General features: G+C 34.3%; 1 non-coding gene across 1 annotated transcript; it reads right to left on the reverse strand.

Annotated features, from left to right (window-relative positions):
• Positions 1 to 9,531: 9,531 nt before the first annotated feature.
• TRNAN-GUU (transfer RNA asparagine (anticodon GUU)) lies at positions 9,532 to 9,604 on the reverse strand. The gene has a single exon. It is a non-coding gene; the product is annotated as a tRNA-Asn (tRNA).
• Positions 9,605 to 11,821: the final 2,217 nt, after the last annotated feature.

Genomic DNA, 11,821 nt, shown 5'->3' on the forward strand with positions numbered 1-11,821 from the left:
TTTCCCGTATTTCCAGATGGTCTACCTCGAGCAATGGTAGCACCCGGTTTCCCACTCTGATTTACATTCTGTTCAGACAACCTCGGGCAATCTTTAATGAAGTGGTCAACTGATCCGCACTTGTAACAGGAGCGGTCAGGGAATCTACAACTCCCCGAATGCCATTTACCGCAATATCGACATTTCGTTCTGTCTCGACGTTCATTCCCAACACTGGCGACCGAAGTGCCTCGTGTACCTACAGGGGGTCGATCACGATCTCGTCTAAAAAGGCCCGAAGTGCCTCTAGACCGGCCCACATCATCTCAAAATTTCTTCGATGCCTGTTGAAGAGACTTTCCCGAGGATCTTTTACGAAACTCTCCAGTTCCCACATCAACTTTTTGTTTTTCTTTTCTAAGCTCTTCGGCTTTACAAGCTCGCTCGACAAGTACTACGAACTCTCGTATTTCAAGAATGCCCACGAACATTTTTATATCTTCATTCAGCCCATCCTCGAAGCGTTTACACATGATAGCCTCGGACGAAACACATTCCCGAGCGTACCTACTAAGTCTAACAAATTTTCGCTCGTAATCAGTAACTGACATAGAACCTTGCTTAAGCTCAAGAAATTCCTTCCGTTTTTGATCAACAAATCTCTGACTGATATACTTTTTCCGAAACTCAGTTTGGAAAAACTCCCAAGTTACTTGCTCTCGGGGCACAACAGAAGTCAGAGTACTCCACCAATAGTAGGCAGAATCGCGTAGCAAGGAGATAGTACACTTTAGGCATTCATCGGGTGTACAAGATAGCTCATCGAGTACCCGGATAGTGTTGTCCAACCAAAATTCAGCTTGCTCGGCATCGTCGCTATCCGTAGCTTTAAATTCAGTAGCCCCATGTTTTCGGATTCTGTCAACTGGGGGCTTATTTGACCTTATTTGGTCAGTTTCCGGAGGTATTGTAGGTGCGGGGGTGGTATTAGTCGGGAATGGAGGTTGTGGAACAGCCGTATTAGTTCGAATGTATTGGTTGAACCAATCATTCATCACGCTATAGAAAGCTTGTCTAGCTTCATCATTCGGGTTACTAGCATTAGGTTGAGAGTCCACCGGCGCTGTCCCTTGTGCGGGAGCAGGCGCTACACTCTCAAGATCATCAGTTACCGCTCGGTCGGGATTGGGATCCATTACTATAAATAAACACATTTACAATTGTCAGAAATCACCACACTATCAAATAATCACATAAAATGGCATGTATAGCTAGACCCAACGCATTACGGTAGTCCTAGAATCGACTAAACCGTAGCTCTAATACCAATCAAATGTAACATCCCGAACCCGAGACCGTCACCGGAGTCGAACACGAGGTGTTAACAGACTTTAAACCACTTATAAAAAAAATTTCCCAGACACTGCCAATCTGCGTACTAGTCACTTTAAAAATCATATCTTGAGTTCAAAAACTCGGAATCCAGTTCCGTAAATTTTCCCTGAAGCTAGACTCATAGTTCCATTTACATATATTTTTCTAGAATTTTTGGTTGGGCCAATTAGTACAGTTTATTAGTCAAAGTCTCCCATGTTACAGGGATCGACTACACTGACCTTTGCGCATTACGACTTGGATATCTCCCTGTACAGGGCTTCAATACTGATTCCGTTTGTTTCTATAGAAACTAGACTCAGAGAGGAATCTATAAATATATGGCATGACTTCTAATTGTCTCTGTTTGATTTATAATGAATTTCCAAACTAAAAGAGTAGTCCTATACATGCCATATCCAGAGTTCAACTAAAAGAGTACCAAAAGGGCTTTGATAGTGTGGATGACTTCGACTTCGATGATCCCGAATCCGATATCCGACGAACAAAATCTATAAAACAGAGAGCCAAAGCAACGGGGTAAGCATTTTAAAGCTTAGTAAGTTTCAAGTAATGAAATCGGCTTTGACTAAAGTATTACATTCACATAGCTAAATGGATCACTTTATTAATACACATTCTCATACACATACTTACTTCACACTTCATCAACATATACACACAAGGTATTATCCTATCTAAAAGTCGAAAGTTCGTTAGTCGATTGAACGAATACTATTAAAAACGAATCGACTTTTCCGATGCACACGCAAACATACCTTATCGTTTGGGTTTTTCGAGCGTATTAATTGAATGTATTACAGCACAACACGCTCACCTTCGAACCCAAGTTTCTTCGGAATTTAGCCGGATATAACCACAAGCACAAATGCCCTCGGGTCTTAGCCCGGATATATCAACTCGCACAAATGCCTTCGGGTCTTAGCCCGGATATATCAACTCGCACAAATGCCTTCGGGTCTTAGCCCGGATAAAATCACTAGCACAATTGCCTTCGGGTCTTATCCCGGGTATAGCAACTCGCACAAATGCCTTCGGGTCTTGGCCCGGATAAAATCACTAGCACGATTGCCTTCGGGACTTAGCCCGGATATCATTCAAATGCTCATGCACACATATATCAACAATCATGACACATCCATATTTCACTTTCGTTACTAAGGCTCAAACACAAAGCATTTATTAAACCTTTCCAATTTCGGCTCAATAGCCACACACAAAGAGCATGATTTCAATTGGCTTTATAACATAGTCTCTATGCACATTCGGCAATCCATCATAGTATGACTAATCATTTCAATATAATTCAAGTAGGGTCATTACTCGAAGACTTACCTTGGATGTTGTTGAACAACTTTAATGGCTATTCAATTACTTTTTCCTTCCCTTTATCGGATTTAGTTCCCCTTTGCTCTTGAGCTTAAAGAATACAAATAGGAGTATTCAATATTTAAACCAATAATATGAATTTATTTATCACATTCGGCAATCACACATCATTAAATTTTCAAACCAAAATGTCATTATATGACCACATATACACATATCCATATACTTAAGCTCAATAATTATAATATAATATCATGTACTCACTTTAAGTATATTGCCGAATATACTTAATCATACATACACCTAACCAAAATAATTTCTAAAATCTTTATATCATTTATACACTAAGCCGAATACTCTTACCAAGTTCACCTATATTCTTCAACAAATTCTTCATTGATCAAACACATATTCGGCTAAGGAAATGGCAATTTTAGCAACTTTTGATTTAATACTTAATCAATTATAATACATCTAATTATTCTTTTCATATTATTAACTCAAATCACATACATTATTTAATATAACATTTTCACATTCGGCATTAGTATCAACCATAGTAGCAGATTCTTCCTACTTTGTACCCATGCATCTATTTGATCCTTAGTTAGTTCAAACACTCACACACTAAGATCCATCCAATTTTAACAAGAAATAAAATCCTTAATCCTCAAACTACCATGGCCGAATGTTATAACCCAAGCCACATATATTGTTCCTCAAGGCCCTTCAAGGACCACATTCGGCACCTCCTTAATAACAACCCAAATTTCAACCTTCAAGAAAGAAGAAAAAAAATATGTGCTAAGAGCTTCAAACTACTTGGCCAAATATCAAACCTCCTAACAATCAAAACTTAAGCCATGGAATGATTAGAACTTGAACTAACCACCTTCTTTATACCAAATTTTCCAAGAATTTCAAGGTACTTACCTCCTCTTAATCCTCATCCAAACCGAACATAAAGCAAGAGAACTCTTTCTTCTTCCTTTGATTTTTCGGTCAAGAAGAACAAAGAGGATGAAGCCTTTTTTTTTCTTCTAGTTTCGGCAAAATGGGGGAGCAAGGATGAAACAACTTTGGTTTCTCCTCCCACTCCCCTCATATTTTATTGTTCTTAACACAACATGTTGTCATAAACTTTTCATAATATGTTTTACCCATCACAATTTGTCTATCCACCTTGTCATGGCCGGCCACTACTATTTAGGGGGGAAAATTGACATGCAAGTCCCCCTTTTTATTTCATGCACTAATAGATCCTTATGCTTTGACCTATCACATTTCAAAATTTCCTCACATAAGTCCTATTTGATAAAATTCACTTACAATTAACAAAATTCAAACACAAAATTTTCACACATGCACATGTACATATAATGAGCATCGATTACGACGGTTAATTATTTTTATGACTCGGTTTAGTGGTCCCGAAACCACTTCCCGACTAGGATCAATTTTGGGCTGTCACAGAAGATAAGTGGGGGCGAATATAACCTTAAAGATAGTGGCTTGATACACGCCTTGGAGCCTGTCCTATTTCTTCTTTTTCTTTTCGAGTTCCGATCGTGTGTTCGAGTTTTTTCCTTACCGGAGTTTTGTACTAACAATTTTAAGGTTATATTTCATGATGACTACCACAACGCATGAAAGTGGAACACTATGGGAGTTGGCTTCCAACTTTGTTAAACTTGATCGTTTTGATGGTGGCAATTTTCGACGATGGCAGAAAAAGATGCACTTTTTGTTATCAACTTTGAAGATTGCTTATGTTTTGGATACTCCAAGACCTGAAGAGAATGAAAATGAATCTGTTGCTGCAACCCGAGAAAGACAAAAATGGGACAATGCTGATTACATGTGCATGGGCCACATATTGAATGGTTTATCTGATGGTTTGTTCGACACCTACCAAAACGACGTCACCGCTAAAGAATTATGGGACAAATTGGAGGCAAGATACATGACCGAAGATGTTACAAGTAAGAAATTTCTTGTCAGTCGTTTCAATAATTATCAAATGGTTGATGGTCGTTCTGTTATGGAACAATTTCGTGATATTGAAAAGATGCTGAATCAATTTAAGCAATATGATATTAAAATGGATGAAATGATTGTGGTATCCTCCATAATAGACAAACTTCCTCCATCTTGGAAAGACTTTAAAAGAAGTCTAAAACATAAGAAAGAAAAAATATCTCTTGAGGCTTTGGCAAATCATCTTCGTATTGAAGAAGAGTATCGAAAACAAGATCAGAACCTAAATTCTGAAAATGCCAAAGTACATGTTACGGAGGAAGTACAGACTACTAAACCATTCAAGAGAAAGTTCAATCAGACTGATAGAGCACCTAAGTTCAAAAAGAAACAAAAGGGCTCATGCTATCATTGTGGAAAGCCGGGACATTTCAAGAATGAATGTCAATTTTTAAAGAATAAATCATCTTCTAAGGCTGATAATAACGAAAAGTTCGTTGCAATGATATCTGAAATTAATATGGCACAAGATGATAATACATGGTGGATTGATACCGGAGCAACCAAACATGTGTGCAAAGATAAAAGCATGTTCACAAAGTTCACAGAATGTGAAAATGACAATGTCTTGTACATGGGAAATTCTTCCACCGCAACAATTAAAGGCAAAGGGTCTGTTGAACTACAATTCACTTCTGGAAAGGTTTTAACCTTAAATGATGTATATTATGTACCAGAAGTTAGGAAAATTTTAGTGTTTGGAAGTCTGTTGAATAAGTTTGGTTTCAAACTTGTTTTTGAGGCAGATAAGTTTATTTTGTCTAAGGGAGGAATTTTTGTGGGAAAAGGGTATATGTATGAAAGCATGTTCAAACTTAATATTATTAATAAGAATAAAAATACTATTTCTGCTTATATGGTTGAATCATTTTGTTTGTGGCATTATAGATTAGGTCATTTGAATTATAGAAAATTGAATGACATGTATAAATTAGATTTAATTCCTGTTTTTAATAATAATATTGAAAAATGCAATACCTGTATGTTGACTAAAATTACAAGAAATCCTTTCCCTAAGGTTAAAAGGAAAACAAGATTGCTTGATTTGATACATAGTGATTTATGTGACTTGCATAATACTCCTACATTAGGTGGAAAGAAATATTTTGTTACTTTTATTGATGATTGTTCTAGATATTGTTATGTATATTTATTGCATTCAAAAGATAAAGCACTTGATAAATTTAAAGTTTATAAATCTGAAGTTGAACTTCAGTGTGAATCATTTATCAAGTGCTTAAGATCGGATAGAGGTGGAGAATACTATAATCCAAGTTATTTTGAACTCACTGGAATTGTCCATCAAGTTTCAGCCCCTTACACACCACAACAAAATGGTGTAGCTGAAAGGAAAAATAGAGTCTTGATTGAAATGGTAAATTCAATGTTATCATATTCAGGTCTTGGACAGGGTTTTTGGGGAGAAGCTGTTCTAACAGCTTGTCATATATTGAATAGAGTTCCTAATAAGGAAATTAAAATAACCCCCTATGAACAATGGAAGAAAAGGAAACCAAACCTTAATTATTTAAAGGTTTGGGGTTGTAGAGCTATTGTAAAAGTTCCAACACCTAAACGTAAAAAGTTAGGTGAAAGAGGAATTGAATGCATATTTATAGGTTATGCACATAATAGCAAGGCATATAGGTTCATAGTAATTGAACCAAATGATTCAATTTCAATTAATACGGTTATTGAATCAAGAGATGCTATTTTTGATGAAAATAGATTTAATTCTATATCAAGACAATTACAACCACAACAATTGATTCATTCTTCAAATGAGAATGAGATTCCATTGAAACAAATTGATAATAATGATGAATCTTGTCAAGAATTAAGAAGAAGTAAGAGGATTAAAAAGGTCAAAGATTTTGGACCAAATTTCATTATGTTTCTTGTAGAAGGAAAAGGTGAAAGTATATGCAATAAGATACCTTATTGTTATAATACCGAATCTGATCCTATTACATTTGAAGAAGCAGTGAAATCTCAAGACTCTGCTTTTTGGAAAGAAGCAATAAATGATGAAATGGATTCAATAATGGGAAATCAAACTTGGATCTTAGTTGATCTTCCACCAGGTTCCAAACCAATAGGTTGTAAATGGATCTTCAAAAAGAAAATGAAGGTCGATGGAACCATTGATAAATTTAAAGCAAGGTTGGTAGCAAAAGGTTTTACACAAAGACAAGGTATTGATTACTTTGATACCTATGCTCCAGTAGCAAGAATTGCTACAATTAGACTATTAATATCACTTACCTCTATATATAATTTGGTTGTTCACCAAATGGATGTTAAAACTACATTTTTAAATGGTGAATTGGAAGAGGAAGTGTACATGGAGCAACCGGAAGGATTTGTTGTTCCAGGACAAGAGCATAAGGTATGTAAGCTTGTTAAATCTTTATATGGGCTTAAACAAGCACCAAAACAATGGCACCAAAAGTTTGACAAGGTTGTTTTAGCTAATGGCTATAAAATAAATGAATCCGATAAGTGCATATATAGTAAATTTGATAATGGAAAGGGTGTTATAATTTGCTTATATGTAGATGACATGCTCATTTTTGGCACGGATTTGGAACAAATAGAAAACACAAAGAAATTCTTGTCAAACAACTTTGCTATGAAGGATATGGGTGTAGCAAATGTTATTCTTGAGATTAAAATAACCCGAGATGAAAGCACTATAGCTTTATCACAATCACATTACATTGAAAATGTGCTTAAAAAGTTTGATCTTTTCAACTGTATACCAGCATCTACACCCATGGATCCTCAATTAAAATTAGTATCTAATGCTGGTAGGAAAATTGATCAATTGAAATATGCAAGTCTAATTGGTTGTCTTATGTACATAATGACTTGTACAAGACCAGATATTGCATATGCTATTGGAAAATTGAGTAGATACACAAATAATCCAAGTAGTTTGCATTTGTAAGCTTTAAATAGAGTACTTAGGTACTTAAAGAAAACTATTAACTATGGATTGTGTTATAATGGATATCCTCCAGTTTTAGAAGGGTATTCAGATGCTAGTTGGATTACAATTTTGGAAGATCATGCATCTACTAGTGGGTGGATCTTCATTCTTGGTGGAGGAGTCATTTCTTGGGGTTCCAAGAAACAAACATGTATTACTGATTCCACCATGGCAGCAGAATTTATTGCATTAGCCGCTGCATCTAAAGAAACAGAATGGTTAAGAAATTTGCTTTATGATGTACCTTTATGGCTTAAGCCAATTTCACCTATTTCTATCCGTTGTGATAGTGAGGCTACTCTAGCAAAGGCATATAGCCAAGTATATAATGGAAAGTCTAGACACATTGGATTAAGACATAGTTATGCCCGACAATTAATCTCTGATGGAGTGATCACTATTAATTATGTGAGGTCAAGTGAAAATTTGGCAGATCCTTTGACAAAAAGTCTTGCTAGAGATGCAGTAAAAAGGACCTCAAAAGGGATGGGACTCAAGCCTATTAATTAGAGTCACCCATGATGGAAACTCGACTCAACGCTTGGTATAACGTCAAGTCTTGAGTTCAATGAGACAAAGTACATCATTAGTATTTGACTGTTAGCACTATAAATAAATCCATCCTAAGATTAAAGTGCTAGGTACCCGTAATGATAAGGGAAGGATGAGTAATGTACTCTTAATGGACCCATAACATAAATATGTTAGAGTGTTATAATTATGGGAACACTTTTGATGGGATCTACTTATGTGAGTGGAAGTGTGGCCGCTTCTAGGAGCTTAAGGGCTTGGCTCTGACAACACTCATGAAAAGAGGACATAGACACATGGCTATAATAGTGTCCCTAGATACTATGCATTGACTGATGTTGAAATCATTGTGTGAGATGTGTTCAGTTAATCAAATGGAATAGTTGGTTCAAAGCTTAGTCTACCATACAATTTCGATTAACTTTAACATGTTTTCACTAAGTGAAGGTTCAATCGTAAGACACCTTTATTTATGCAAATTGATTTCCAAGAATATCAAAATCTAAATATTTTGAAAATGGGGGGAGATTGTTGGAATATTTTCAAATATTTATAGTATCCCAATAACTATAAATGAATGGGTGTAATTAATCAAAAGATAAAACTTTTGGTCATTGGTCAAAAGTTATATCATTTGATTTTTTAAAAAAGAATTATAACTATTCAAAAAATATTATTTGAATAGTTACAAAATTAAATGAATAATTATTATTATTTATTTATTCATAAAGACACCTATTGAAAGATGTCTCTATGAAGAGACATGAAAATTCCTATAAATAGGAATGGGATTTCATTTGGAAATCATATCAATAAATTCTAATATTATTTCTTCTCTTCCTTCATTTTCTAATATTATTAGATTATTCTATAAAGTATTGCTGCAGAAATCCTTTGTAGAAATTGAGTTTTTGTTATACATTACTCAGTGCATAGTGGACTATTCTCGTCAGTGCAAAACGCAAATAGTCATTGGCTTCATTGTATCCTCGAGGTTAATTTGCTTGGAACTCGTTTGCACACTGAAGATAAGTGGGGGCGAATATAACCTTAAAGATAGTGGCTTGATACACGCCTTGGAGCCTGTCCTATTTCTTCTTTTTCTTTTCGAGTTCCGATCGTGTGTTCGAGTTTTTTCCTTACCGGAGTTTTGTACTAACATTAGAGCATGAGAAAGAAATTAAAAATAAGGAAAAGAAAATAACAAGTGATGGTCATAGAAACCAGTATGCACAACATGGTTATTAGAGAGAAGAAAAAATTAGAATCGCTGAAAGAGGGCTTGAACCTCTAACCTTGTGGTTAACAGCCACACGCTCTAACCAACTGAGCTATTCCAGCAAACACATCAGTGATGATGATAAAGCATTAGATATCCATTTAACATACAAAAAGTTATATTCATGTATCATCTTCCACATCAATCAATAGAAAGAGAAGGCTTTGCAATTTTATGTTGAAATGAGAAAAGCAATGCTTTCAATCCTTATACAAGCTTCTCTTCCTCCATAATTGAAAGGGTATGCTCTTTTTCCTTCATATACATTGGCTAATTAATTATATGATATTCTTTTGATTTTATATTATGTATGCAACTCATGAGATTGATCAACGTTTTCTAAGACTATGATTTCATCTATGTCTGAATAAGCAATTTCATAGGATCATGAGTACAGTCCTTTACCCAAGGATAAAGCCAAAATAACAATCTTGCTGATAGATTCAGAGAAAAGGAGGTCAATCAAGGTTAAGAAGTTTTAACTTCACCATTTTTACATTTTATAATTGCTCTCATCTTAAACATTAGCCTCCTTTATACTCCAACTCCAAGAGTCCCCAAATCATTCTTTTAAAGCTTATCTAAAGGACTAAAATGGACAAGGGAGAGTTTTCATGTTGGAGTTTCTTTGTGAGATTGGGATTGGTCTCCAGAGGTCAAGTTGCAGGCTATGCAGTAGTAGATATTGAAGTTTACGAAATATTAGAAGAGAAATAGCAAGACACAAGTAGGAAGAGAGAATAAAATTTTATATCTGATACACCATCGAATGATATATATATATAAGAAAAGTAAATAAAAAGGAAATTAAATCCTTAGCAATTAGCTAATTACATATCTACTTATTCTTTAACACTCCTCAAACTAAAGCATAAATATTAACCATGTCAAGCTTGTTACAAATATAATAAATTTGAGATTCAGGGAGAGATTTCGTAAAAATATCCTAATTGATCTCTCGTTTTGACATAGTTGGTTGATATAAATTTTTTGTTGAATCTTCTCACGAATGAAGTGCCAATCGACTTCAATATTCTTGGTTTACTCATGAAATACTGGGTTAGAAGATATATGAAGAGCAGCTTGATTGTCACCATAATCTTGTTGTTAATGACATTTTAAAACCTAGTTCATTCAGTAACGAATGTAATCATATAATCTCGCACATAGGTTGTGTTGGAAAAAATTCGGTTCGAAAATAGTTTTCTTACCAACGGAAAAATAAAATTTTAAAACTTAGTCAGTTTGTGATATTTATAGTAATAAATATTTTTTTCAAAACCGCACTTGTGTTTTGACCTAAATGAATCTTAGACATTCCTGGCTTTCAATTGAATGACCTTCCTTACTATTCTCATACCACGAACTGCTTTGAGTGTGGGCTTAAACAATTTCAAATCAAACACAGAACTATAAATATTTTCTTTACTTTCAGTAGGATAGTAATCCTCTCTCTTATAAAAATTAGTAGAATTGTTATTTCTGAAAAATAGAATTTATACTTAGAAATAAATTCTCACTATTTTCGGACAAAATAACAATATCTCAAATTTATGTAAAACTTATTTTATTTTTAGCCTTATCATTGCCATCTATTTGTAGGAAGAGGAAATTAAAATCTAATTGAACTAGTATAATGCATTTAATGTATATTTAATAGAAAAAAATCAATTGCCTAGTTGAACTAGGAGAGAGGGAGCGGCTAATTGAGTGTGCCTTCCCTCATATGTATTATGATGGGGATTTGAGTCTCTCCTGTATTGGGTCAAATTATATATGTTTCTTAAACTTTTAACCCAACACTTTATAATTTAATCTAACCTAGTACATTTTTCCTATTTTTCAAAATAAACATTATTTATCAAATTACTCTAAATAAATTAAATTTTCCAACTAAATAATTTTCACGACCCGATTCTAATTGCATTAAAATCATGACAACTTTACCATAAAAAATTATATGAGAAAATATATTTAATTTCTACATTCAACGAATTCATAATGACCAATTAATTTAATTCCATTTTTGAACTTCAATTAATTAAATAATAATTTGAAAAACTTAGATTAATTCTCAAGTCATTTCCATACTCAGTGAGAAAATCACATTCATGTTTGAATGTAACTCATTTATCTAACTTTATTATTTCTATCCATTTTTGTTCATTTGATTCAACATGCAATTAATTTCTTGATTCAACGAGTTAGTAGAGGGACCGGTTGGACATATGTGATTAGGAATCAAATGGTTTATAATTAAGTTCCAACTTTTCGTTGAT

The sequence above is a fragment of the Gossypium hirsutum genome, chromosome A13, assembly GCF_007990345.1.
Source record: "Gossypium hirsutum isolate 1008001.06 chromosome A13, Gossypium_hirsutum_v2.1, whole genome shotgun sequence".
In the NCBI taxonomy this organism is placed as follows: Eukaryota; Viridiplantae; Streptophyta; class Magnoliopsida; order Malvales; family Malvaceae; genus Gossypium; species Gossypium hirsutum.